A 7906-nucleotide genomic window follows, 5' to 3' on the forward strand; every position below is an offset into this window, starting at 1 on the left:
CTCTTCATGTTTTTCAACACCTTTTCATGCTCCTCCTATTTTTCGGACCATTTCATTCTCTTCATATTTTTGACACTTTTTGAAGCTCTTCATATTTTTCACACCTTTTCAGGCTCTTCATCTTTTTCAACACCGTTTCATGCTCCTCATATTTTTCAGACCGTTTCATTCTCCTCATATTTATGTCAACTTTTGAAACTCTTCATTTTCTTCACACCTTTTCATGCTCTTCATGTTTTTGAACACTGCTTCATGCTCCTCCTAGGTTTCAGACCGTTTCATGCTCCTCATATTTTTGAAACCTTTTGAAGTTCTTCATATATTTCACACCTTTTCATGCTCTTCATGTTTTTGAACACTGCTTCATGCTCCTCCTAGGTTTCAGACCGTTTCATGCTCCTCATATTTTTCACACCTTTTGAAGCTCTTCATATATTTCTCACCTTGTCCTGTTCTTCAGGTTTTTCAACACCTTTTCATGCTCCTCCTATTTTTCAGACCGTTTCATGCTCCTCATGTTTTTGACACCTTTTGAAGCTCTTCATATATTTCTCACCTTTTGAGTCTCTTCATGTTTCTGAACACCGCTTCATGCTCCTCCTATATTTCACACTTTTTGAAGCTCTTCATATATTTCACAACTTTTCAAGCTCTTCATGTTTTTGAACACCGCTTCATGCTCCTCTTATTTTTGACACCTTTTGAAGCTCTTCATATATTTCACACCTTTTCAGGCTCTTCATGTTTTTGAAAACCGCTTCATGCTCCTCTTATTTTTGACACCTTTTGAAGCTCTTCATATATTTCACAACTTTTCAAGCTCTTCATGTTTTTGAACACCGCTTCATGCTCCTCTTATTTTTGACACCTTTTGAATCTCTTCATATTTTTCACACCATTTCAGGCTCTTCTTGTTTTTCAACACCATTTCAAGCTACTCCTATTTTTCAGACTGTTTCATGCTCCTCATATTTCTGACACCTTTGGAAGTTCTTCATATATTTCACACCTTTTCAGGCTCTTCATGTTTTTGAACACGGCTTCATGCTCCTCCTATTTTTCACACCTTTTGAAGATCTTCATATATTTCACACCTTTTCAAGCTCTTCATGTTTTTGAACACCGCTTCATGCTCCTCATATTTTTCACACCTTTTGAAGCTCTTAATATTTTTCACACATTTTCAGGCTCTTCATGTTTTTGAACACCGTTTAATGCTCCTCCTATTTTTCAAACCGTTTCATGCTCCTCATATTTTTCACACCTTTTGAAGCTCTTCATATATTTCTCACCTTGTCTTGTTCTTCAGGTTTTTCAACACCGTTTCATGCTCCTCCTATTTTTCAGACCATTTCCTGCTCCTCATATTTTTCACACCTTTTGAAGCTCTTCATATATTTCTCACCTTGTCTTGTTCTTCAGGTTTTTCAACACCGTTTCATGCTCCTCCTATTTTTCAGACCGTTTCCTGCTCCTCATATTTCTGACACATTTTGAAGCTCTTCATATTTTTCACAAGTTTTAAGGCTGTTCATGTTTTTCAACACCGTTTCATGCTCCTCCTATTTTTCAGACCATTTCATGCTCCTCATATTTCTGACACCTTTTGAGGCTCTCCATATTTTTCACGCCTTTTCAGGCTCTTCATGATTTTCAACACCGCTTCATGCTCCTTGTATTTTTCAGACCCTTTCATGCTCATCTCATTTTTGACACCTTTTGAAGCTCTTCATATTTTTCACCCCTTTTCAGGCTGTTCATGTTTTTCAACACTGCTTCATTCTCCTCTTATTTTTCAGACCGTTTCATGCTCCTTATATTTTTCACACCTTTTGAAGCTCTTCATATTCTTCACACCTTTTCAAGCTCTTCATATTTTTCAAACCTTTTGAAGCTCTTCATAATTTCACACGTTTTCAGACTCTTCATGTTTTTCAACACCGCTTCATGCTCCTCCTATTTTTCAAACCGTATCATTCTCCTCATATTTTTCACACCTTTTGAAGCTCTTCATATTTTTCACAACTTTTCAGGCTCTTCATGTTTTTGAACACTTCTTCATGTTCCTCCTATTTTTCAGACCGTTTCATTCTCCTCATATTTTTGACACCTTTTGAAACTCTTCATATTTTTCACACCTTTTCAGGCTCTTCATGTTTTTCATCACCGCTTCATGCTCCTCCGATTTTTCAGTCCGTTTCATGCTCCTCATATTTTTGACACCTTTTGAAGCTCTTCATATTTTTCACACCTTTTCGGGCTCTTCATGTTTTGAACACCGCTTCATACTCCTCCTATATTTCAGACAGTTTCATGCTCATCTCATTTTTGACACCTTTTGAAGCTTTCCATATTTTTCACAACTTTTCAGGCTCTTCATGTTTTTGAACACCTCTTCATGCTAATCCTATTTTTCAAACCATAACATGCTCCTCATATTTTTTCACACCTTTTGAGCTCTTCATATTTTTTACAACTTTTCAGGCTCTTCATGTTTTTGAACACCACTTCATGCTCCTTATATTTTTCAGAGAGTTTCATGCTCCTCATGTATTTCACACCTTCTGAAGCTCTTCATATTTTTCACACCTTTTCAAGCTCTTCATGTTTTTCCACACCACTTCATGCTTCTCCTAATTTTCAGCCCTTTCATGCTCCTCATGTATTTCACACCTTTTGAAGCTTTTCATATTTTTCACACCTTTTCAGGCTCTTCATGTTTTTCAACACCGCTTCATGCTCCTCCTCTTTTTCAGACCGTTTCATGCTCCTCATATTTTTGACACCTTTTGAAGCTCTTCATATTTCTCACACCTTTTCAGGCTCTTCATGTTTTTCAACACCGCTTCATGCTCCTCCTATTTTTCAGACCGTTTCATGCTCCTCATAATTTTGACACCTTTTGAAGCTCTTCATATTTTTCACACCTTTTCAGGCTCTTCATATTTTTGAACATCGCTTCATGCTCCTCCTATTTTTAGACCGTTTCATGCTCCTCATATTTTTCACACCTTTTGAAGCTCTTCATATTTTTCACATGATTTAAGGCTCTTCATGTTTTGAACACCATTTCATGCTCCTCCTATTTTGCAGACCGTTTCATGCTCCTCATATTTTTGACACCTTTTGAAGCTCTTCATATTTTTCACACCTTTTGAAGCTTTTCATATTTTTCATACTTTTGAAGCTCTTCATATTTTCACACGTTTTCAGACTCTTCATGTTTTTCAACACTGCTTCATGATCCTGCATTTTCAGACCGTTTCATGCTCCTCATATATTTCACATATTTTGAAGCTCTTCATATTTTTCACACCTTTTGAGGCTCTTCATATTTTTCATATTTTTGAAGCTCTTCATATTTTTCACACCCTTTTCAGGCTCTTCATATTTTTGAACACCGCTTCATGCTCCTCCTATTTTTCAGAGAGTTTCATGCTCCTCATGTATTTCACACCTTTTGAAGCTCTTCATATTTTTCACACCTTTTCAGGCTCTTCATGTTTTTCAACAGTGCTTCATGCTCCTCCTATTTTTCAGACCGTTTCATGCTCCTCATATTTTTGACGCCTTTTGTAGCTCTTCATATTTTTCACACGTTTTCAGGCTCTTCATGTTTTTCAAAACCGCTTCATGCTCCTCCTATTTTCATAACGTTTCATAATTCTCATATTTTTGACACCTTTTGAAGCTCTTCATATTTTTCACAGCTTTTCAGGCTCTTCATGTTTTTGAACACCCCTTCATGCTCCTCTTCGTTTTCAGACCGTTTCATGCTCTCATATTTTTGACACCTTTTGTAGCTCTTCATATTTTTCACACGTTTCAGGCTCTTCATGTTTTTCAAAACCCTTCATGCTCCTCCTATTTTCAGAACGTTTCATACTTCTCATATTTTTGACACCTTTTGAAGCTCTTCATATTTTTCACAGCTTCTCAGGCACTTCATGTTTTTCAACACCGCTTCATGCTCCTCCTATTTTTCAGACCGTTTCATGCTCATCACATTTTTTGACACAGCATTCGAAGCTTTGCATATTTTTCACAACTTTTCAGGGTCTTCATATTTTTGAACACCGCTTCATGCTCCTCCTGTTTTTCAGACCGTATCATGCTCCTCATGTTTTTCACACCTTTTGAAGCTCTTCATATTTTTCACACCTTTTCAGGCTCTACATATTTATGAACTCGACTTCATGCTCCTATTTTTCAGACCATTTCATGCTCCTCTCATTTTTGACACCTTTTGAACGGTTTGCATATTTTTCACAACTTTTCAGGCTCTTCATGTTTTTGAACACCGCTTCATGCTCCTCCTATTTTTCAGACCGCATCACGCTCCTCATATTTTTCACACCTTTTGAAGCTCTTCATATTTTCACACCTTTTCAGGCTCTTCAAGTTTTACACCACTTCATGCTCCTCCTTTTTTCAGAACGTTTCATGCTCCTCATGTATTTCACACCTTTTGAAGCTCTTCATATATTTCACACCTTTTCAGGCTTGTCGTGTTTTTGAACAACACTTCATGCTCCTCCTCTTTTTCAGACCGTTTCATGCTCCTCATATTTTTGTCACACTTTTGAAGCTCTTTATATTTTTCACACCTTTTCAGGCTCTTCATGTTTCTGAACACCGTTTCATGCTCCTCCTATTTTTCAGACCGTTTCATGTTCCTCATATTTTTCAGATCATTTCATGATCCTCATATTTTTGACACCTTTTGAAGCTCTTCATATTTTTCACACCTTTTCAGGCTCTTCATCTTTTTCAACACCACTTCATGCTCCTCCTATTTCTCAGACAGTTTCAGGCTCCTAATATTTTTGACAGCTTTTGAATCTCTTCACATTTTTCACACCTTTTCATGATCTTCATGTTTTTCAACCCCGTGTCATGCTCCTCCTATTTTTCAGATGGTTTCATGCTCCTCATATTTTTCACACCTTCAAACTCTTCATATTTTTCACACAATTTAAGGCTCTTCATGTTTTTCATCACAGTGTCATGCTCCTCCTATGTTTCAGACGGTTTCATGCTCCTCATAATTTTCACACCTTTAAAGCTCTTCATATTTTTCACACCTTTTAAGGCTCTTCATGTTTTTGAACACCACTTCATGCTCCTCCTATTTTTCAGACCGTTTCATGCTCCTCATATTTTTGACACCTTTTGAAGCTCTTCATATTTTAACACCTTTACAGGCTCTTCATGTTTTTGAACACCATTTCATGCTCCTCATATTTTGACAACTATTGAAACTCTTCATATTTTTCAGACAGTTTCATGCTCCTCATATTTTTGACACCTTTTGAAGCTCTTCATATATTTCACAGCTTTTCAGGCTCTTCAGGATTTTGAACATCGTTTCATGCTCCTCCTATTTTTCAGAACGTTCCATGCTCCTCATATTTTTGAGACCTTTTGAAGCTCTTCATATTTTAACACCTTTACAGGCTCTTCATGTTTTTGAACACCATTTCATGCTCCTCATATTTTGACAACTATTGAAACTCTTCATGTTTTTCAGACAGTTTCATGCTCCTCATATTTTTCACACCTTTTGGAGCTCTTCATATTTTTCACACCTTTTCTGGCTCTTCATATTTTTCAACACCACTTCATGCTCCTCCTATGTTTAGAACGTTTAATGCTCCCCATAATTTTGACACCTTTTGAAACTCTTCATATTTTTGAAACCTTTTCAGGCTCTTCATGTTTCTCAACACCATTTCATGCTCCTCCTATTTCAGACCGTTTCATGCTCCTCATATTTTTGACACGTTTTGAAACTCTTCATTTTTTTCTCACCTTTTCAGGCTCTTCATGTTTTTCAACAGTGCTTCATTCTCCTCCTATTTTTCAGACCGTTTCATGATCCTCATATTTTTGACACCTTTTGTAGCTCTTCATATTTTTCACACGTTTTCAAGCTCTTCATGTTTTTCAAAACCGCTTCATGCTCCTCCTATTTTTCAGAACGTTTCATACTTCTCATATTTTTGACACCTTTTGAAGCTCTTCATATTTTTCACAGCTTTTCAGGCTCTTCATGTTTTTGAACACCCCTTCATGCTCCTCTTCGTTTTCAGACCGTTTCATGCTCCTCATATTTTTGACACCTTTTGTAGCTCTTCATATTTTTCACACGTTTTCAGGCTCTTCATGTTTTTCAAAACCGCTTCATGCTCCTCCTATTTTTCAGAACGTTTCATACTTCTCATATTTTTGAAACCTTTTGAAGCTCTTCATATTTTTCACAGCTTTTCAGGCACTTCATGTTTTTCAACACCGCTTCATGCTCCTCCTATTTTTCAGACCGTTTCATGCTCATCACATTTTTGACACCATTCGAAGCTTTGCATATTTTTCACAACTTTTCAGGCTCTTCATGTTTTTGAACACCGCTTCATGCTCCTCCTATTTTTCAGACCGTATCATGCTCCTCATATTTTTCACACCTTTTGAAGCTCTTCATATTTTTCACACCTTTTCAGGCTCTTCATATTTATGAACTCGACTTCATGCTCCTCCTATTTTTCAGACCATTTCATGCTCCTCTCATTTTTGACACCTTTTGAAGCTTTGCATATTTTTGACAACTTTTCAGGCTCTTCATGTTTTTGAACACTGCTTCATGCTCCTCCTATTTTTCAGACCGCATCATGCTCCTCATATTTTTCACAGCTTTTGAAGCTCTTCCTATTTTTCACACCTTTTCAGGCTCTTCAAGTTTTTTAACACCACTTCATGCTCCTCCTTTTTTCAGAACGTTTCATGCTCCTCATATTTTTGACACCTTTTGAAGCTCTTCATATTTTTCACACTTTTTCAGGCTCTTCATGTTTTTGAACATCGCTTCATGCTCCTCCTATTTTTCAGACCCTTTCATGCTCCTCATATTTTTGACACCTTTTGAAACTCTTCATATTTTTCACACCTTTTCAAGCTGTTCATGTTTTTGAACACCGCTTCATGCTCCTCCTATTTTTCAGACCGTTTCGTGCTCCTCATGTATTTCACACCTTTTGAAGCTCTTCATATATTTCACACCTTTTCAGGCTCGTCGTGTTTTTCAACACCCCTTCATGCTCCTCCTCTTTTTCAGACCGTTTCATGCTCCTCATATTTTTGTCACACTTTTGAAGCTCTTTATATTTTTCACACCTTTTCAGGCTCTTCATGTTTCTGAACACCGTTTCATGATCCTCCTATTTTTCAGACCGTTTCATGTTCCTCATATTTTTCAGATCATTTCATGATCCTCATATTTTTGACACCTTTTGAAGCTCTTCATATTTTTCACACCTTCAGGCTCTTCATCTTTTTCAACACCACTTCATGCTCCTCCTTTTTTCAGAACGTTTCATGCTCCTCATTTTTTTCACACCTTTTGAAGCTCTTCATATTTTTCACACCTTTTCAGGCTTTTCATGTTTTTGAACACCGCTTTATGTTCCTCCTATTTTTCAGACCGTTTCATACTTCTCATATTTTTGACACCTTTTGAAGCTCTTCATATTTTTCACACCTTTTCAGGCTCTTCATATTTTTGAACACCGCTTCATGCTCCTCCTATTTTTCACATTGTTTCATGCTCCTCATATTTTTGACACCCGTTGAAGCTCTCCATATTTTTCACACCTTTTCAGGCTCTTCATGTTTTGCAACACCATTTCATGCTCCTCCTTTTTTGCAGACCGTTTCATGCTCCTCATATTTTTGACACCTTTTGAAGCTCTTCATATTTTTCACACGTTTTCAGACAATTCATGTTTTTCAACATCGCTTCATGCTCCTCGTATTTTGCTGACCGTTTCATGCTCCTCAAATTTTTGACACCTTTTGAAGCTCTTCAGATATTTCACACCTTTTCAGGCTCTTCATGATTTTCAACACCGCTTCA

This window comes from Dama dama, unplaced genomic scaffold (assembly GCF_033118175.1).
Source record: "Dama dama isolate Ldn47 unplaced genomic scaffold, ASM3311817v1 ptg000088l, whole genome shotgun sequence".
Lineage (NCBI taxonomy): Eukaryota > Metazoa > Chordata > Mammalia > Artiodactyla > Cervidae > Dama > Dama dama.